The sequence below is a fragment of the Amphibalanus amphitrite genome, unplaced genomic scaffold (assembly GCF_019059575.1).
Source record: "Amphibalanus amphitrite isolate SeventyFive unplaced genomic scaffold, NRLGWU_Aamphi_draft 000040F_arrow, whole genome shotgun sequence".
NCBI lineage: Eukaryota > Metazoa > Arthropoda > Thecostraca > Balanomorpha > Balanidae > Amphibalanus > Amphibalanus amphitrite.
In genome coordinates, this window is record NW_024881536.1 from 830,915 (window position 1) to 853,563 (window position 22,649).

The following is a 22,649-nucleotide window of genomic DNA, read 5'->3' on the forward strand; positions in this document are numbered from 1 at the left end:
GGTCATGAATCATGTCATTTATGGTACAATTGACCATGAAAACTCGGCCGTCCCAGCATATAGACCATGAGCGCACCGGCCAAGTTGCCCCGCTAGTCCCGGCCAAATTACCCCATGTTGTCATTCTGAAAATTTTTGTCTATAAAGTCATCACGGCTATACGGAATTAGATAAAATTGCTCTTGGAACCGCTGAACACCCCCAAGAATGGCGCTATAATGTCTGAATTCTTTTTTAGCCCAAATACTACATGTTATACAACTTTGTAAACAGAAGGAAAAGTTACCATTTTCTAATGAAATTAACGTTTTATTAATTTTGAATAAAACTACGAGGCGCAAAGTTTTGACATTTGTCCTCCAGTTATTTCTACCCATGACAAATGAATAGAGACTAGAGCTATTTCACTCACTTTTATTAGACAGCGTACAGGTGGGGGCGGCCAATTTACACCACCGGCCAAATTACCCCACTCTCCCCTATTCACCTTGCGAATGATTTAAATGGTTAGGTCTATTCAATAGCTTATTGGAATGAAGGTGCTACGAGTAATCCTCAGTTTCATATACGGTAGATAGATGCCGAGCAAAACTCATCGTTGTTGTTTTTTTGCCGTTTTGTCATTTCTTATCACTTATCGCACTCCCTCTCCCCTCGCAACCTGAGTGGTCGCCTCTATACCCCGCCTATACATATAGTGACGAGGCCCGGCCCGACATCAGCTCGTGTCGGCGATCTGTGCATATTGACAGCGAGACATCCGACACATTAGCTGCGCAGCTGACGGCCACAGGTAAAAAGCCGACACAGAGCCGACGCCGTGACAACGCGGGTTGGAGGGTGCCAAACAGCATGATTCCGGATGTTATAACGTCTGGATAGAGTGAATAAGATGAATTTCATCTTTGTAGATACAATGCCGGAGGGATCCGAAGGGAGACACGTGCACTGTGTGTCATAAAGCAATGTGCGTAGAAATTTTCGGCCTGCTCCTTGCAATAAGAGCGGTGTCACTCAACTTATAACGGGCCGTCTTCGGTGGTCCACTGCGACATAAAGCTCATTGAAATGAATCGAATGCTTTTCATTCGCGTTATGACGGTGTATAACAAGAGAAATAGATCATCCTTCTTTTATGACTTCTTTGTTCTCGTGGAAGGGACACCGTGGCAAAATAGAACAGTATCCAGTCACAGAAGTGTCGTAACTTTTGATGTACCATTCCAGCTGAGGCAAATAAAAGGCGATGATTTACGGGGTGGCAGTTGGGCAGCGAAATAGGAGCAGCGCGAGTCGGACCCAATACACGCAGCAGACTATTTTCCCTGCGTTCGTGTTGTCTCCGCTGGTGGATCTTTTTACTGCGGTCCTGGTGTGGCATAATCAAAATGCCATTTATTTCCCTACAAATAATGACCTGCGGTGTATGGCTCATCTACAGGACAGTAAATTATTGTAGCTGGCAGTCCACAGGATGGCTGTTATGGCGATAGGTAACTACAGTCGTTCGCCATGGTCTCCACACATCTCTGCCTGCAGCACCACCTCCCATTTGAAGCGGCTGACAGCACAAACTCCGCTGTTCCAGCTGACTGTGAGTCAGCAGCTCCGAGTCACCCCCGGCGCCGCTGTTGGCAGAGGATGAGTCGCGGTCGTCAGTGCCATTGTCACCGCCCGGGCTGCGGGCCGCGGACTGCAGGGCGGACCAGCCACATGAAACGCGGCGCCGCGACAGGGCACGTGTCGGGGTGCGATTATTCCAGGGAAGGGGTTATATGCATAGCAGGAAGCCGTCGGGATTTATTCGGTTCTTAGATAGCTGGTCTTAGTGGTTCTTAGTGGTAATCGTCTTAGTCTTAGATAGCTAAAATTTAATTTGAAAAGTTGAAAACAATGCCGAATAAATGCTGAAAACTTGTTCCCAGCAGGATGTCACAAAATTTCATCGCTGTGTGCTGCCGGTATGCAAGCATCACAGCCAATCGTCTCATCAGCCGTGCTTGTGTGCTGAATTGCTGATATATCGGTGGTTTGACCCTGTGTTCAGACTGGGAAGTAGACGAACCACGTAGCCGCAGCGATGGTCCGAACTACGTCCAGCGCGGTGGACCGGACCGGACCGCCGAGCGCTGGAACTTGGACTGGACCGCAGACAGCTCGCCCCGTGCAGCGGGGGCGGCGCCGGCCGGCCTAATGTGCGGGAGGTGCCCCGACCCGCCCCCAGCCGCTCCCCGAGCAGACAGGACCATTTGCCGGCACACTTGCTTTTCAGCGCACTGCCTCGCAGCCACCGAGAATAAAGGCGAAAATTGCGGCCGCCCGAAATGCCTCCGCCTATTCGTTGGAGCTTCTGTGAATGGCGAGGCCGTGTCAGATGCCGCACGCGAGATACAACCTTATCGGCTAGAATCACTAATTATAGATGCAAAAAGGCGTCCGTAAACTTTGAGTCATCTTGATTGAGCACGAGTTAGAGTGAAAGCTCGCTAACCTGCTGTCTAATCTGTTATAAGCGAACAAAACACCAATTAAGATGCTCCATTTGCAAAGTGCTTTGGTTATATGCGTTGCATGTGTGTTTATCTATGCATATTCACTAAGCGATAGTTCTGAATAGGCAAAGGTCTCAGGTCGCAGGGTAAGACATAGATCGACTACAAATGATTATGAAGCCGCGTGGCCAGGCGACGAGTGAGGCCACTTCACATTCCTCATGGAAACCACGACCGACTGCCGATTCCCGGTCAGTTCAAACACTCCCAGAATCGATCAGAGCCTCATCCATTTAGCACGGCTTTGTGACTCATACCAATGAGCATTTAGCACCTTAACATGCACAACCAATGTCCTCGTCCTATTTAGCACTCCTTGTCCAAACGTCATTACGTTGCACAGCTTTATTCAACGTGTAGCTAAACGATAAAACGAACTAACAATGAACATGCTTGTGCAAACAATAGAGGCACGCGAGCCCATGTAAGTCTGTATGTCGAGAATGAATGGCGATGACGCATAATCGCAAAGACTGCTTTCTGTAGAGTGTGGACGCTAGCTGGCGCTTCACTTGCGCCAGTCGAATATCGGAACTGCTATTCTCCTCTTTGCCGCTGAAACTGAAGTCAAAGCGACTTTGTTGATGTTATGCAATAAATAATAAATATGTTATCAGTTATGCTCGGATAGTTATCATCCGAAAAAACTGTTGCCAATAATGCATCTAAGGCTGTTGAATAATCCATAAGATAGAGACATTTTCCCTATCTCACACTAAAAATGATCGAACGGCATCATTTTTAAGTCAAATAACATGCACAACAGTTTGTTTTGCAGATTACGAAAGCATTTCACTTGCTCTGACGAAACTCAATTTTGATGTACATATGTACCATCTTCGCGACCCGCTGCGCCCAGGTGCATCTTCCTACAGATCTCTGGCGACAGACTCGGAACTGACGCGGGCAGTCGTCAGGAACAGCTACATTCGACAGGGTAAGCGGAGCAGGAACAGTTGACAGCCGCTCGGCCCGTCGATTCGCATCGATAGCAACAGGCGCAGAAAAAGGCGGCGATCGACAGCTCGGCACGCGGCGGTTTTGTTCAGGAAGGGAGAGGAGAGAAAGGAATCGGTGTCGGAGTCGGAGTCAGAGTCAGACACAGAGACAGCGCCAGGTGTCGGAGTCGGAATCAGTATGAGTCACAGTGGAAGTCGGAGTCGAAGTCGGAGTCGGAGTCAGTTACCTGTAGGCGGTCGGGGAAGGGTTGGAGATTAAGAGACCTGAGAAGGCCCTGCTCACTGCTGACTACTGTTAACGCCAGACCCCTTGAGACCCTAATTTTTTGCGATTACTTTTAAATGCGTGAAGGAATTTCAACCAAGCTCAGGACATGGCCGTTTCAAGACAGGCCGAAACTTTTACAATTTAGATATTTTATCGCTATTTCAATATTTCAGGCACTTGTAATTGACTCGTAATGTTAAATTTCGAGCAAGATTTTCATCCGGTGTGTAGAGGCTATCACCAGTCAGTCTGTGATACGTTATGACGTCACAGCTAATGGTGCCTCTGTGGTCTTGGCCTGCGGCGGTTTCGGGCCGGCGCGCGGTCACTCTCGCTGTGGCGGGGAGCGGGGACGGGCGACGGTCGAGCGGTGCCGAAAGCCGGCGGAGTTGTGCGTAGCGTCTTGGCTGACAGTGCCCAAAGAGCGACATGATGACTAAGGAGCCATAAATGCTCAATGCGCATTGCTTCTACAATGCTGATATGTTCGCTGATATTTTTTTTTTATAAGCTGCAAATGACGGGCAGATGGCATATAACTGACATAAGGTTAGGAAATATTCACCTGTATTTAAAGCCTATGGCGTTGCAGAATGCAGATAATGCGATAATGGGATGTCGGATGTCACCAAGTAGCTGCCGATTTGTACATCGCTATGCAACCATCGAACAACGCAATAATAAGTTAATTGCCTTCGCTTCACATCATAAGGCTCGCTCGTATTTCAAACAGATACCCTACATCGAAAATCGTATTTGTTAGGAATCGTTAACGTTTGTTCGAAGCACGACTGAGTAGTAGGTTGAGGAGTGATGGTCCTCTTGGTCCTATATACAACAGTCAACAAGAGCCTAACATTTACTTGACCGTCTGCTGCAATTGACTCATAGCACGTGAAGCGTCAGCGAAATTCATAGTCCTTCACAGATGGCAGGGGTGTCGTTTGTACAGAGGTCGCTGATGGGCACGGGTCAATGGGGCATTCCACGTCAAATCAAACACCGAAATCCGTCATCCCCTTCGATTTTTCTGAAAATTTGTAGGCAGACTGGGCATGGTTCAAAACTGAGTTACGTGTAATATTTTCGAAATTTGATAACGTATCGCCGAGATATAGGTCATCGAATATAGCCAAAAATGCTACACATCATTTTTTTTAAATGCTTATAACTCTGGTTCCTTTTCTGGTATCAAAATGATATTAACAGGGTCTTGTAGTCAATTGATAAGGCTTTGATTTTTAATTATAAAATTAAATTGAAGTGACCTTGAAATGCATTTGACCTTGAATTAAAACAGAAAAATTTAAATAGCAAAAAACACGCCACCTTCGATTTGAGTAATTTTTACATATTATGTCCGTCACAATGTTCCTAACCATCTGTGAAAAAATTGGAGTGGGCCATTCATAACTTTCGCGGCAAACGCCGTTTTCATGCATCAACATCACGCAACCGCGCGTGACCTTGAAAGACAGAGTCAAGACATGCTTGCTTGTGTACACTTTCTGAAATGAATGATTGCTGATTAGTGATATCCCAAACTCTGCGAGAATGGAAATGCATAGTCATCGTAGTCAAGCATTCACGTTCCATTGTAAAAGTGTCTCAGGCAAACGGTATTTTGCGGTGAATTTTGAGCCGTGTGGAAATGCCTCATGAAATAAATTCAACGAAAACATTATCACGCAACGATATCTTCACGTCTTTTGATCTTCACTATACGAAAGAACATACATTTTTGAGTATGTATGGGGAATTTCTAGTTAATCCGATAATAAATATGGCAGTTAGAGTCCTGCTAAGAGTAACATGTCGCCGGCTGAGGCGGGATCGGCCGACGCGGGAAACGCAGCAGTCACAATTTTGTGTTTACACGTTCATATTTCAATTGTTTACCAAGCTATTTTCAGAATTCTTTCACCATAAGATTGCCTGTACATTGCTTAGTCTTCTAAAAAAACTTGACGCGAATCGAACGTAATCAGCGGTAAGGAGCGCGATGTAAAGACGGAACCGTTCCGTTCCGTCCCGGCACAGTCTACAATTCAGGCGGCGCGTAGCGGTCGGCGCCGGCTGCCGAGTCGCCGCGTCGCCGCGGCGACAGGATGTTCACTTTACTTCGCTATTACTAGAACAGTTGTGAACCGATTTTCTTATTGCTTGCACGATGAGATGTGCAATTCAATTCTGGACAGGTAGCCATAAGTAATTTCGCATCAATATTATGAGATATTGGCGAAAAACAGGAGGGGTGGGGCGAAATTCACTCTTCCCCCTCCACTGCGCGTGCTAACATATACGTTTGCATATGTGCCATTTTCTTCAAAACTTATGAATGGCCCACTCTAATTTTTTCACAGGTTGTTAAGAATATGGTAGGCAATAAAATATATGAAAATGAGCCAAATCGAAGGTGGCGTGTTTTTTGCTATTTCAATTTTTGTGCTTAAGAACAGAGTTAAGCAAATTTCAAGGTCATATATTTAAGTCGATGCAATTCTAAACAAATGCTTAACAAATTACCTAAACAGTAAGGTTTATTTCATTCAAATCAAACAAGTACAACCAAAGTTATGGTCGTTCAAAAATATAAAGATGCAACATTTTGTAAAAATTTGATGCCCTATATTTAGAAGACCTGCGGTCAGAATGTGCAAAAAACATCAATGTAATGTCCGGGGCGACACAGGAACTCGCTCACAAATTTATAATGAAATCGCTGATGGTAAGGTGCAAAACAGCCGATTTTTGTTCGATTTGAGGTGGAATGCCCCCAATGCCGTAGTCGTGGGCGGAGCCTAATGTCATATGACGTAGAAAGCCTCTATCCAGGATGGAAAAACAGTTAACATTACGAGTCAATGACAAGTGCCTGAAATATTGAAATGGCGATAAAATATCTAAATTGTAAAAGTTTCGGCCTGTCTTGAAACGGCCATGTCCTGAGCTTGGTTGAAATTCCTCCACGCATTTAAAAATAATCGCGAAAAATTAGGGTCTCAAGGGGTCTGGCGTTAACAGTAGGTCGTGCGAAGGCGAACCACTGGGCACTGCGCGATGACCTGCCTGCTGTCGTGGCCGCTCAATCGACGCAGCGGTGGCAGTCGTGCGTGAGAGGTTTGCCCGACCAGAGACAGGGGGGAGACGATGGCGAGCGACGGGAGACGGGAGACGGGAGACGAGCGACGGAGACGGGAGACGAGCGACGGGAGACGGGAGACGAGCGACGGGAGACGGGAGACGAGCGACGGGAGACGGGAGACGAGTGGGCAGTCGAGCCGGTCAGTAATGCGGTCAGGGCTGCACGCCTCAGCGACTGCGTGATTGAGCCAGACTATGATCAACAGGTGCCTCTCGACCTCTCGGTGCCATACCAGCGCATCATCTTCCACAGAGGCGCAAGGGTGATCCGTCTGTATTGGGGTCAAATGCCAGAAGCTGAGGTCATTTGTCTAAAGTCACCAAAACAGTCATCGAAGTTAGCAATGTGAGATGATTTGGCTGAGGTCACCTTCGCTCAAACGTTACACGATCGTGAATCGTCATGTCGTCCGGCCCCACACGCGCGGTGGCTGTCCATCTGATGAAGTCAGACACAGCGCTGGTCGACTGACACGAGCCAGACTCCCGGCGGTCGCCACCTAAATTGTACGGCTTGTATTCTATTCTCAGACATTTAGAAACAAACAGCCCCGACTGACCTACGCCGCGAGCATCCAAAACGTACGCTACTGACGTGACTCAGACTGACTGACCGCTAAGGAACATGCTGGCTGGTCTTGAATTGAAGGCTTTTTATTGACTTTGTATCGGTGATGCTCGTGGTTGCTTGATGTCCAAATTTCCGATACGAACGTAATTATAAAAAAATTCTTGTTTAGACTGATTTATAAGAAAAAATGTGTTTCTAAATTTCCTTTGTTGGGTTTCGTGCTCTTTTGGGACTACCAAATATGTATGTCCACCGTGTATTGTCAATTACAATAACATCACAATAAGACAAAAACGATAGCTCCTTCGCTCGTATGACGTGGTAAAGCCATTCTTGCTCAGTGCTGGCCCATATGACTCATTGTTTTATGCAATACAGTACATTTACAGACCAAATGCACGAATGCCGGCGACGCCTGTCAATCATGTTCGGTTCTGCATTCGACACGGTCTCTGAATTTGAAGCAGGCGGCGCGGCCGTCCCGCCGTCAGATGCCGGCCGCCGCGGACAGCGCTATGTGATTGATAGCTCGTGTTCGACCGGTGACGTGGTTACTTCGTATACGGGCGGACAGGTCCCTCCGAGCCGGGCCGACCCGCACCCAGCGACCGGGACAATCTCGGAATCCGACCGCGCCGCGCGGCGAATTAGACAACACCGCTCCACCCCGTCTCTCGGGTGTCGCCACAATCGGAAAACGTGCTCCCAAATAGGCTATCCGACCGAGAGGCTTGTAAGTGGATTCATATGGCCGCTGCAGTTGTCCTGATGGGAACGTGACGTGAGTGCTGAAACGACCTTCAGTGACGGAGGCTCTTCCACATACGCTCTTCAGTGACCCAGGTTCTCCTAGCTACGATCTTCAGTGACCCGCAGACTCTCCCGCACACAACCTCCCGTGTCCTCCTGCATGTGTTCTTAAGTGACCCAGCTCTCAGCTGTAGGTGGCCTTTGGTGACCTGGGCTCCCAGCTCTGTGTACATACATAGGTCCTCGTCGAGAGGAGAGGACTGGCACGCTCGACACTGCCTCGCGAACACAGCAGAATTGCATGGCAGGCGGCGGTGTAGGTGTATCGTCAGCCGGCGGGATGGCGAGGGTGCTTCATCACGGTCCTAACCGGGCGGCACTGCCGGCGGTGACTCCAAATTAGTGACCACCGGTGTATGACCAATCGGCACCGGCGGCGCTCCAAAACGGGCGCCGCCGCCGCTAAACACAGGGCAGAGAGGCGCGCCGTGCGCCGTGCACCGGGAGACGCGTGGCGTCTGGCGGTTCCTTCGATCCACCGCGCAGAAAGGTGCTGAGAGTTGAGTGGATGTTGTAAGTACACAGAGAGGCAGAATCCGGAACAATGCTGTGAGAAGCAATATGCGTTTCATGTTGTCACCTAAGCGTTGGTGGGGTGGCAGCCATGAGGCCTGGGCTGTACCTACATAAGGTGCGAGCTGAAGTTTTTGCTTTGAATGTATCATGTGTTTTTCTTCCAGAGCAGTGAATGCCAGCAGACGCTCTAAAGCTGCCCACTGCATGGTGCACATTTCTAAACGAGCAATAGAAGTAGACGGCAGTCTTGGAGATAAGACGGCTAAAAACATATTCCGCTCAGGGGTGCTTCGGATGCATGAAGTGTTTCAAGCCAGAGCATTTAAGCCCTTTCACTTATGGCCACCACCGTTTGAATCCAATTTTCGTGGGCTGTCAGTTTTGACATGTTATTCAGCAGAGGCGTGTCCCCTAACCTCGTTTCACGGCTTCGCTAATCAAGTCCCACAAAAGCCACGCTCGGTAAAAACGCACCCTTCAAGGCAGAAACGCCACCGAAGATAGGTCCGACGTTTTTGCGTTGCTATTCGTCAAGAAATTAAGTGAGGCGGTTCCTACCTATATTTCATCCACTCACTTTTGCCTTCTTGTTAAAAATAATTTGGTATTCATTGCTAATTAGCTGAATGGGAATGCTTAGTAGAGGGATTACGTATGTGATATCTATAGTAGGAAGGCTGTGTGTTTAAAACAATATCCAATTGAATTTTCAGAATGGGTAAAAATGCATTTAGTTCATAGCCCGGATGGTCGGAGGCATACGATCTCAAATAACTTCAGTGATGTGTTGCTTTCTGTCTCAGTACTCATCGCATGCAATGTCTAAATCCAATGTGCTACTTCGATGCAGTGTTGAATGCATCTATCGCTCGCGCTCCGACTCACATCATACAAAACTCATGCCCCGACAAGCCGAAAGGCCTGTAACTGCGCCATAAACACAATCACAGCTGCCATTGCAGATGTAAATTGTCTCTGCCGGCGGACGGCGGAGGCGAAACTTCCGGTCGAGCGTCCTCCCACTGCCATGGCGTCTCGTTGAGGTTCTCATTCGTTTGTCAGAGCGACATGAAAGTCGCCGCTCGGCAGCGTGACAGCCGGCACCTGCAACCATAAATCGGCCCCGTCAGCGCCGCGACAGCCTGATAACGGTGTACAGAAAATGATGACATCTAATTAGGGCCAATCAGTTACGTGTATGGTCATTTTCAGGCCAATTTTCCGGCTGGCCGCCCGTCGCGCGGAGCTCGGTGCGCTATGCCCGGAACGTGCGCAGCTGGATCCCTGTAAGTAATCCAACCTCAGTGCCGATTCCTTTCCGTTCCGTTCCGTTCCGTTTATTGAATATAATTTGGGATCACACATTAAACAATTTATAATTTATGGCACTGTCAAACGGGATTGGTCGGATAACGATTCACGTGTTAGTTTTGTTAGAATACGGACAGTTAGTGTTAACGGTTATATTGGGGAGTTTGACAGTGCCTAACCAGACGGTAACGCAAAGACGAGATCAAAAAGACGAGTCAGCGGTCGTTCCAGAGAGCGGCGTTTCATTCGCACATTGGAATGTACTTACATACCAGTAAAACGCCTTTTGGGCGAAGAACGAGCGAGCGAGATAGTGAGCCCTGCACGTGCGGAAGGGCGAGAGGGTGCTTCCAACGGGCTTGCGCAAAGCACCCTTCTAACCGGTCGCTAGCGGTGTGCCAAATTTGAACGCAATCGGCCCAGCCGTTCCTGAGATCTGGAAGCGGCATTCTGCACGTGCGCACGTGCAAACGGGGTCCAAAATGACTTTTGCACGGCACGCTACTAACTGGTCCCCAACCGTGTACCAAATTTGAGCGCAATCGGCCCAGCCGTTCTCGAGATCTGGAAACGCCCCCTGCACGTGCGCACGTGCAGTAGTACCCTAACCGCAACACATGGGAATGCATTGCCTGGTGGGTGCCTACCTGTATGCCAAGTTTCAGCGAAATCGCCCCAGTAATTACCGAGTTAGTGAAATGGGAAAAAATTTGGCACCTCTTATTGTTGTATTTTGCACGTGCACTGGGGGTGACCCACATGCATCGAGAGTATCCTATTTTGGGTAGAAGAGATGCTGCTACCCTACAAAAATTACCGCAAGTCAATCGCCCAAGCGGCTGCTGAGATATGAGCCTCTCAAAATCACTACTTTTGCAAAACAGCTTGAACACCCTTGACTTTTCACGTGGCACGTGCCACGACCGTCACTGAGATGTATCAAAAGTAGTCAATTACGAGGTAGAAGGGATGGGGCTACCCAACAAAAAAGACCGCAGGCCAATCGGTCCAGCGGTTGCTGAGATATAAGCCTCTCAAAAGCGTTACAGGCCGGGCCGGGCCGGGCCGGGCCGGGCCGGGCCGCTCATACTGAGATTTTCCCGTTATATTGAAAAGACTCACTTCGCTCGCTGCGCTCGCTCGCTCGTAATAATATTTGCCTTCATGTTGTTAGCATTGACAATTACATATTCACTTTGAACGATATTTTTGCACCAGCTTTCTTAATAAATATTGCATTTTTATAACAAATCGAATGCAAACTTTTTGATATACCTCTACTGAACCGAGACCATGATGGGATTTGGAAATTGGATGCTAGCACATTTTATGTTTGGTATTTTGTTATCTATTATGAGTACTCACTTATTTATTGAATGATCTGAGCTTGGTAAAACGTACTTCTTTCAATATCAAAACTTCGTTTCGTTTTGGTATTTACTAGAGATGTCAATCGGATACCAACTTGTTGGTATACCGATACCAAACCGATACCAACTCGGTATTTGGTATTTCAATCCCAATGTGTTTGGTATTTTGTTGGTATCATGGACCCTCGCTAATGCTTAAGAGGCTAAGAAATCGGTAAAAAGTTGGTATTTTCCTCATGTTCCCAAGTTGGTTTGGTCTCGGTATTTCTCCACGGTTTTGATTGGTATTTGGTTTGGTATCGGTATTTCGATTTTCCGTAACTGACATCACTAGTATTTACCCTTTTTTAGTGTTTGGTTTTGCAAACTGTTTCCAAATTATCTGCAATTGACATCATTACTTTAGACACGGAGAGAGGACGCGAAAGCAAAGTAAAATGTGACATGAGGTCAGGCGGCGTACAAAGTTTGCCACCTTACAAACTCCCTGTCTTTATCACAAACCTTATTTATGCAAACATGTCCTCGAACCCTTAACCCTCGCCCGCACATGCCATTTTCCCATCCTAGAACGCACATGGGGGGGGGGGGTGGTTGCCACCCCCCTCCCCGCCATTTCGTTCCTGTTGGAGATTGAGCTTAGCAGTAAAGACCAAAAAGATTCTTTGGGAAGAGACGAATCCAATGATACCCAGTTTTACCTTCTCAGGTCAGTCATTGACCTTCCAGGTCAGGTCAAACTAAAAAATGTTGCTGTTTTGGGTCACCGTTGGATATCAAGTGCGCTGCTTATCAAATACCGATGACGATGCTGTTTTCTGGTGCCAAGCCAGCTAGAACCTCTTTGTCACACTATCCGACCAGAATTTTGCTGCTGAGGTCATTTCAGGTCAAGTTAGGTCAAGGTCAATTATATGTGTTTGTATGTCTGTGTGTGTCTGTGTGTATACTGATGTGTGCACCGATTGTTTTTGGGTCCATATTACATGAAATCATGATCTGAGAAGCTTTTACCAAAAATGCAGTCAAAAAAACTTCACAAAAAGTAAATTCAGCTTGCCTAAAACGCAATTATCTTAGATAACCTAGGTTGACCTTGAATCTGACCTTGACCCCTGTACATCGTCGAACAACATGTTCCATGATAGGTGGGAGGTAAGACTGGCAAAAAAGGCCGAAATCAGGGTGTCAAAAGCTCACAAGGCCCATGGCAAACGCAAGATGTTGAGAATTGGCCATTTGGGTCATGACATGACCTGAAAAACAAGGTCATATCTCCGAAACCAAAAATCACAGAAACTTGAAATTTTCAGTGGACATCAAGAAAGGATAGACGAGCAGCTATACGAAAAATCAGCCTTTTGGCTCTAAAAATGTTGAGTGCAGAGCAGAAAGACTGCCTGGGGGGGTGGCAACCACCCCCCCATGTGCGGGCGAGGGTTAATTCTTATTATCTAATGCAATCCTGGCCGTTATATACCTACTTTTCACGCTGGCGCTGCAAACAGCAAGCGGCTACCACTCCCACACCTGCCTTTTCCTCTACAAAGCTCGGGCTGCACATCGGTCGGCCAGTCTGTCGCTGACAGCACCTCTGGTCGGTGCCTCGGATTCTTTGGCTGCTCTCAACTGACCGCAAATGACCTGCCACTGCCAGAGCCCGCGCTGCCCTTTTAGCAGCGCGGCACTCACGTGATTGTCAGGTCAGCGACTGTGGCAGCACGCGGAGCACCAATAGGCGGCGAGGGTCTCACATTTAGCTGCAAACTGTTTGCAAAAAAAAAAAACTTGCATAATCCAGTTTTCATATATCTGAATCTAGTACAAGTATATTTTTGCTTGTATGCGTAGTCCTCAGGCCTAAAACACCAAAAGCACCACGAGCAACTCCACCCGAACCCCAATCGCTCCTCGATTGAAATCAGGCACATATCTCCACCCAACCTTTGCGTCCCCCGTGTCGTGCTAGCCCTGACAGTCCCTCTGACAGGAAACAGTCTGCCGCACATCGCCGCAGCCCTCTAAAAAGCCAGTTCGATCAGCGCTGTCGGCTCCGGCAGCCGCCACTCGCGCCTGGCTCACAATTATTCATGAGCTTTTTGCAGCGGTGCCGGCACAGAAGCTTGTCCTGTGCAGCGGTCGTCCGTACGGGGCCCGTCCGCGAGCCGGTCGGACAAAAACGGACGGGTAGTAATTGAAGCGGCCGCCGAGACTGACAAATTAACTCCGGACTAATCAGCTGCGATAGACAGCGCCGGGTGACGGCCGCGCCGGGTGGCCGGGAGGTGGATGGTGGTGTCAGGAGGTGACCAAGGTGGACGGGTGGACGGTTGGTGACAGGGGTGGTCAGGACTGGGAGGTGGACGGATGGTGGACGGGTGATGGTCAGAAGTGGACGGGCGGTGGACGGGTAGTGGACGGGAGTTTCACGCAGTGGTCAGGAAGTGGCCAACGTGGTCAGGGGTGGTCAGGAGGCGGACGGGGTGGTCAGGGGTGGTCAGGTGAACAAGTTGCGCTGGACAATTCAGTGTCATCGCTACTGGCACTCTTATGTTATGATTAGTTTCCAACGCAGGCTCCATAGCATCGCGTTATGGCGATAAAGCTAGGAGACATTATACTCCACTCAACTGACAGCAAAACAGTCTTCCCTGCCTCTCAGGCTTTTTCTTTTAACTCTCGCTGATTCTCGGCAGAATGCGAATTAGAGCGCTGTTGCCGCTGCAGCCGATAGCTCTGAGCCAATATTGGCTGAAACACAACCGTTATTATCAGGCCAAGCGTGAGCGGAATCTCCGGCGCGGACTCTGATTGTCGGTCCGGCTGGGAGACGCGGCTCGTCTCAAAACCGGCTCAGATGTAGCCAAAGGCTCGGACGGAGCGGGGAATGGGTGGGTCCGGCTGCTGATTGCAGTTTGATCTCGGCGCCGGCAGAGAATAGCTGCCGAGGATGACGGAGCAGCGACAGCCCGATCCGAATCCCGGCGAATGGTGATGGTGTAGGGTGAAATCGCCGTGCTCGACCGACGTTCAGACGGCCCAGGCTTTCAGGGAGGCATCGGTAACGGCTGGGCGACATCTCAGCTCAACAGTCAGCGACTGAGTGTCATATCGATAAAGGCACCGACTCGGGTCATAACGTTCGTTCGGAGCAAAAGCTGGCTACCGAAAGTAATCCGTGCGAATTCTACGAGTGGAAACATACGGGCATGCAATTTAAAATCTACGACAGGACGTTATTTTGCGAGACCACATGGCCCAATCACGTGTGATAATGTTATACCAACACCACGGAGTCCAAGGCCGTATAAGAGAGGTAGAATCATCCCGCGATTTCCAATGGACCGGTCGCTAAGCATTAGCGTGACGTCACTGGTGGAGACCGGGCGGCGCCCGGCTCCAAGCTGTACGTCGGGTACATTTGGCACCGTATAGTTTTTATTACTGAATGTAACGACAACTAATGACTCTTAATAACTTTTTTACTCGCCTAGAGCTGATTTCCTTGCCGGTACATTGCCGACCCGAGCCCCAAGGTTGACAATCATGGGATATGGGTCGGATGGGCGACCTCGCGACGGGAGGAGGAACGATTGCAATTGTGTCCCGCACCGCCGATTGCTTTCTCATCTGCACCCGGGGGGAGGGGAAGCAGGGGGCACGTGCCCTCATCGGATCAGGGGCCTCTCGGGCCATAGGGGCCTTGCGACGCCAATTGGCGGCTGAGGGTCCACGCTGGCATCTTTCGACTCAGAAGGGCCCCACAGGGCTCGCAAGAACACCTTATGTGCTCCGAAGAGCCACACTTCTCTCCATAAGAGCCCCATACCGGCTTTTTAGTGTCCCTTGTCGGCCTTTGAGGGCCCCTTGCCGGCTTCTCAGGGCCTATTGGCGACCTCTGAGGGCTGCTTGCCGGCCTCTGAGGGCCCTACCGGCCTATCAGGGACCAGCAGCTCTAAGGGTTCCACACACGCCTGCGACGACACCCTAAACCAATGGTTGAAGGCCCCCACAACGGCGCCTAGCTGAGGGCCCCACACTTACACCTCTGAGTGCAACCGGCACCCCTGAATGAGGTCCCAAAACCAGTGCTTCTTAAGGCCATATATCGGCGGCTCTGGGGGCTCAACGCCGGAGCCTCTGACGGCCTCAGACGGGACCTGCGCATCGGACGGCCACTCACCGGTGACTTTTGAGGGCCCCTCACCGGCGCCTCTGAGGGCCTACAGCGGCACCTCGGGGGGCCCTCACCAATGCCTCTGAGAGCATCACACCGGTACCTGTGAGGGCCCACACCAGTGCCTCCAAGGCTTCATAACCGGCGGCCCTGAGGGCCCTACACGGGTGATTTTGAGGGGCCTACCGAAGGCACCACACGGCACACAATCCCTTTGTCTCGCTGAGCTTCTATCCCAATCCCATACCGGATTCTATCCCAATTCCGGCTCAACTAATTAGCAGCCCCCCCCCCCCTCCCTGGGTCAGTAGCGCCGCGCCGGTGCCGGGGGCCAGCGCCATCGGGGCGGCAGTCGGCCACGCGCACTCAGTGGTTAGCGCTTAGCACCGGCGGCTGGCGCACGCCCGGTGTGTTATCGGCCGTGAGCCGCTCCAAAACGGCTGCAGTAGCTGGTCGATATAGGTAGTAAGCAGATGAGGAGATGCAGGTGGATTGATGACCGGCAAGCTTTTGTGCTTTATGAGGGTGAAGGGTCGAAGTCGGCTGCTAAGTGGTGAGCGGATTTTATCAGATGACGGTTCACTATGACCTTTGTCCGGGTCCTGGTATCCTGACGCACTCTTGGAGAGCCGAATCACAGCAAAACTCCATCCACGACTGTATCTATACGGCAGGGGTGGAGATCTGTCAAAATGTCGGGGGGGGGGGGGGGTCCAGGCCGGGCAAATGGAGGCGGGCCGGATGCAGTACCTACCATTAACTTACATAGCAGTAATTCCTTTTCAAGGGGGGGTCCTGACCCCCGACCCCCCCCCCCCCCCGAGATCTCCAGCTCTGCTATACGGCTTGCGCTTATCTGAAAACGTCTGCGTTTGGCCTTCTACGGGCCCGGCCGGCCGGCCCCCGATTGGTGGTCCTCCAGTGACGTCACCGGTAGTGTTAAGCTGATTGGCGAATAATACATGGGAAGAACCGGGACGACATCCCCCTGACGGAGTCCCACTCATTTATAGAATTCAGCCACAGCTGTCGCTCTGTAATTCACTGCCCGCGCCGCACGTGATGAAGTGTTTCGCCTCAAACGCCACCGCAAAATGTCCCCGTCCAAGGCCACTGAGCCGACCAGGAGTCACTGCGACTTCCAACTCCCGAAAATGCACCGCTCATCATCCTCGCTGACAGCAGCCGTAGCGTGGGAGTGTGGCCGTACACGACTGCACGGCGCTCTGCTGTCTGGCGAACCGTCCGTCCAGAGCCGGTCCCGTGAGGAGGCCGTCCGCGCGGGCCGACGACACGTCAATTGTACGCTGCGGCAGATGATGGGTGTGTGCTGCAGTGTCGGACATTTATCCCGGCACCGCCTGGGCTATTTCCGTACCCACATCAGCCTGGGGGGGGGGGGTCGGATCCGACCCCCCCCCCCTGTTATCTCGAGAACCAATGGTCGTATCGAGCCCCGCGAGGCGGCGTTCGAAAGGTCTCTACGAGACCTTCCCAAAGCACTCTTAAGATTTTAAGATTGAGGTCAACTTTCGGGTCAAGGTCAGGTCAAAGGTCAAATTCAGGGGTTTTGCATGATTAGGCTTACGGACAGCGGAATCGATAGCTGCTGCTCGAAACTCACCACAAATGACCTCAAAGACCTAGTGAAGGTACCATGTGCGTATAGGGGTCATGCTAAGTACGGGTCAAGGTCAGGTCAGGTCACGAAAGGTCACGGTTTTCACTTTCTGCTACATGGGCGTGCGACACATGTTTTATGGCTTATTTTTCACGCCAAATCCGATGGTAATGGTTATATGTGACCCCAAGTCACTGTGTTGGTGATAAGTGTGCATTGAAAGCATAAAAAATCGTTTATACCATACATAACTAAACGAGGGCTAAGAAAAAAGTCAATTTTTCAACTTTTTATTTTTGACATAAAAATGCACTTTTCTAGACGAGCTTTGTCCCAGGAATCTAGTGGTGCCATTTGTTTTCACATGCGATGTTCAGAAGTGCCTCTAATTCGCGAAAATGCTTATGACGTCACCATGCCCTATGCATGTTGGAGCTATTTTTTACAATTTGGGGGTCAAAAATCAAGATAGAAAGTTGAAATTTGGTACATCTAATGTTCTAATAGAGCTCTATAACATATATTCCGGTTTTTTGGAAATTCTAAAAATTTTGGATTTTATTTGCTGTTTTCCAAAAAATATAGTTTTTTGAATTTTTAGTGGTGAAAAACGCATTTTATGGAAAATCCGAGATAGCCATTTTAAAGAACTCGTTGAGTTGCGTCTTTTCATGTCCTTAATTTGCAATTTGCTTAAAACCTCGATTTTTGGTGATTTTTTAAACATTTACCATTTTTTGACTGAAAACGCCATGTAGTTACATCACTAAAATCGATATTTCTCAGAAATTTTTGAAAATTTTTTCTTAAAAATTGCACAGGAGACGTCAAATTGATGGGGGAGAAGGTATGCGAAGTTTCAAGTTGATAGCGCAAGCGGTTCATGAGTTATTCAAGAAAAACGGAGGGGGGGGGGTCGGATCCGACCCCCCCCCCAGGCGGTCGCGGGTTATAACACGGTCCCGGTGGGTGACTCGGGATCAGGCCCCTCTAAGTGCACACAGAAAAATATTAACACCGTTAGCGGTGTAATTGCACAGTACATATCTGAGCACTTGAGGAAAGTTAATTTAGTCCCTTCCCCGCTTAAATTACTCGCGCTTCTAAATGAACACCAGGAAGAAGGTAATAGAACACTGTTAGGATGGTTGGGTGTTTTACTACATGTAGCAAAACACCCAACCCTCCTAACAGTGTTCTATTACCTTCTTCCTGGTGTTCATTTAGAAGCGCGAGTAATTTAAGCGGGGAAGGGACTAAATTAACTTTCCTCAAGTGCTCAGATATGTACTGTGCAATTACACCGCTAACGGTGTTAATATTTTTCTGTGTGTGGAAATGTGCTGTCGTTTGAAGGGAGGCGTGCAGAAAAATGCAGGCAGCAGGAGTGAGTACATAGCTATCTCTGGCTGATGAAGGTATTTGGTCAAAACAATGCATGCATTAACGAGATCATGTGTTTCACGAGATCCACGAGAAGTCCCAGCGTTTGCCACAGCACGTTGCGACGCAATATGTAGGACCTCATTTGATGGATACTTCAGCAGATCGCCTTGTAACTAGTGTAGTCTGCGGGCGCCCGTAACAGACAGTCTGTGAAGTGGTTGAATCGAAACTTGCTGAATTAAACATGGGCGCCATTAGAGTCTCGCCACATGTTGACAGTTCTGGATTTCTTCACCGTCCGTATCCCCAACTCTAGACCTCACCATTAGAATCCTCCGCTTCTGAAAAAAACAGCTCCAATAAAATATTAGACGCTTCCGTTCACTTCATCAGGTAACATGTGGGGAGCAAAATCTATGACGGCGTTATCTGCCTCAGCATCTGGAATGCCTGCTGAAAGTCGTAAATCTCACACTTCGAGGATCTAGTCTGGGGTTCCAGAATTTCTGAGTTTACTGTTCAGTAGAATACACAGGACGGTGTGCACATTGACGATATCGGCTGGAAGACGCGGCGACGCGGCCGAGCTGTCACTCGGGCGATTAGGTGACGAACTGACGAACTGACGAGACATTCTGCGGCGCCACTGCGCCATTCGCGGCGCATTCCCCGCGCGCCACGGACACGCGCGCGGCGGGAAGTGCGTGCCGGGTGAGGGAGGGAGGGAGGGAGGGAGCGACGAGGCGAGCAGGCAGTGCAGGGAGTGTGGGTGAACTGATAAAGAGGCGTAGAGGCGAGAGTTTGAGGTAAGCGTATCGACCGATAAATTCCATCAGTTTTCCCTGACCAGCAAGTGCATATTTCTGTAATTTCGGTTAGTTATTTTTGCATGCCTTATATGTGCACATCCTATTGCTATTGAAACAGAGTAAAAACGCACGTATTGTAGGATTTGTAGGTACTTAAAATCAGCGTGAAGTGACTGAAATGTTCAATATCATTTTTTTCTATATGTCAACTGCTAAGTGGTACCTTTAATTTAAGTATTTTATTTCAAACGTTCCTTGTGATTTAATCAAGATTTCACTATACAAATCAACGCACAGACGCAACAAAACAGGCATGCATTGCTCTAAATGAGCATTTACTCAATAATGACTGGACGTTTTCTCCAAAACAACGCATTACGACACATTACTGATTGGTCATAACGCTAAGCTATGGAATGAAATCCACACCCATTCCTAATCTAATGTGATTGCACGCACAGCCTTCTCCACATCTTCCGCATCTTCAATGAGCGCCGACGCATTCCGTCCACCCTCCTCCCTCTACCGCACGCCACTCCTGCGCTCTACCACCCACACAGCTCAATTAATTACCCTACCCTCCAGTACACGACGCCCACGTCCCTCTCCGCCCCCTGCAGGCTCAGAGTACCCATCAGTTCATTTTTCCTCCTCTCCCATCTGCCCTGACCCGGTCCCGCCTTCAGCCGTCCCCTCTCTGTCTGCTAATGTCTGTGACCTCGCCGCTACCTCTGATCGTGTCTCGCCCTGCATCCACAACAACGCACACTTGCCTGTTACCATAGTCGGCGTGCCGTCAGTGCCGGCTAGGCTAATTTCACCCTCGATAGTGGCGGCGCCAGCATTGTCTGTCGGCACTGTGCACGATACGTCACCTGCTACGGCCCAGGAAGCCGTGCCGGGCGTGGCGAGCCGGCCGTACCGGCCGTGCCGGACGTGGTGAGACGTGCCGTCTGCAACGGATGAACTTCCCACGGCGCTGGGAGTCATCTCCGGCAGCAGTTCGACCTCACGCTGACACGGCCCGACGAACGGCACATCGGCGATGACTCCGCTGTCGCTTTTGTGGGCATGCAGCGGTATGAATTGTGCCATGTATCTGCGAACTCACGGAACTAAAACCAGTAGCTACCCGGCAGGATGGCTAGGAATCACACCCAGACCGTTGGCCCGCGATCATCGGCGGCAGGCGACACGCGGGACGACCAGCTCCGGGTCAGCCCCAGAGGTCATTTCAGGTCATTCTGCGTGATCAAACAGTTCGCTGTTTCCGATCAGTGCCCTTTACCAGTTGCTAGCCAAGTTTACTCGTTTTCGTTTGGTGGTTTGAGGCAACGCTGGGTGATGACGCCACCTGACGCTGTCTGACGCCGTCTGATGTCGCCGTCTGATGTCGCCAGATGAAGCCGTCTGATGACGCCGGATGACACCATCTGATGCCACCTGATGCCGCCGGGTGACGCTGGATGATGAAGCTCGATGACGCATCTGCTGCCGTCCGATTCTGTCCGATGCAGTCGCTGACGAATGGTGCCGGCAGAAAGCGTCTCCAATCGGTCCCAGCGGGCGCGCTGCGGGTTGGAGATGATCTCCTCGCCGTGTGCGTCTGTATCATAGAGTATCGTCTGTGTCACCGAGCATCGTCTGCGCCGTCCGCGATACTATCGAGTGCGCTGTTGATTCCTTACCGGCGGGCGCGCTCGGCGGGGGAGCTCATTTTTCAGGTGCCGGCCGCCGGATCACAGCGGTCCTCGCGGCGATGACGGTGTTGGAAGCGGCTGTGGAACTGGACAGGGACGCGATGGATGCCCCGCAGAGAGACGCGTGCGTGGGTGGTCCATCGGTCATGTCTCTTATACCTTTCTTCGTATGAAGGACGGTATATCTTCATACGAGGAAAGGTATATAGAATGGAGTATGGATGCTGGATAAATCCTGTTTGTCACCGGACGTTGGCATCGTGGGGACGACATCTGCTCACAGCTGCCATTGCCCTGGGAGAACTTTGGGAACCCGCCCAGCAGCGCTGCACGTTTGCCGACACGTGCATTGGAAATGGCTGTTTGCACACCGAAGACGTTTCTAGGAAAACCTGATTAAAGTTGTTGAGATTTGTTTGGCCGGAGATCTGAAAGCGTGTTCCCCGTAAAGAGTGATTGAAAGGCTAATGACATTCCACTTGCATTTGAAGCTTGAAGGGAGCTCGTTAAAACTTTCAGAAGCCAAGTTATCCGAAAACAACTATAGTTAGAATGAAAATGAAACACATCCAGATACCCTCAAACTGATTCGACTCATAGGTGCGTGGATAAATAACTCCATCGTGCAATATTTCTACCTACATATATTATATAGGTAGAGCTCCTATAGTGCTTTAGGTATATTTGAACAAATTCACTCTTATAACAGCATTGTTAGGATCTTAGATGCTATAATTGATATGGTACCAGCACATAAATGGTAAAATTAATCCTTAGAATAATAGTTCAAGTACTAGCTCATGGGAACTGTGATAGCAAGGTATGCTGGTATTTATCATGTCACCGGCCACACCTTTTGTGACTCTGCCTGCTGCTCCACTTACCTTCCTGACCGAGAAAGGGATAATGAAAATGTGGACCAAGACGGCTCTAAATCACGCCTTAGTGTGTTTAAGGGGAAGATGTCATAATGCAAAACATGTTTGGGTCACATAAAAATAGACACAATCTGAGTTCCATCTCGGCGTGACCATGGGTAAAACAGGCGGCTCTCTGTTCTCCTTTGATGTTCCCGCGCCTGACCGGCTCGGAATGAAGACGCACACGTGCCGCTCTAGATAAGACGGAGCGTTCTCGTCCCATCCGGACAGATTGCCCCGGTGCACGCTGCTTACCCGGTCGGCCCAATTTGCATACAAATTCCGGAATGAGAAAAACAAACACATTAATTTTACGAGCCGCAACCAGGCCAAATGTCATCGAGGCACGCTGGCTTCGAGCGATGAGGGGAAGAGTTTGGCCGGGGCACCGTTCCCTGGGGTAATCCGGAGGTGGTGACCCGCGTCACAGCGCGGCGGTCTGTCGCTGAGGTACACTCCACCGACAATATGAATAAGCAAAACAGTCTTATCAGTTGTTCAAGAAGTACAGAAAATGTTTGGCGTTGAGCTAATG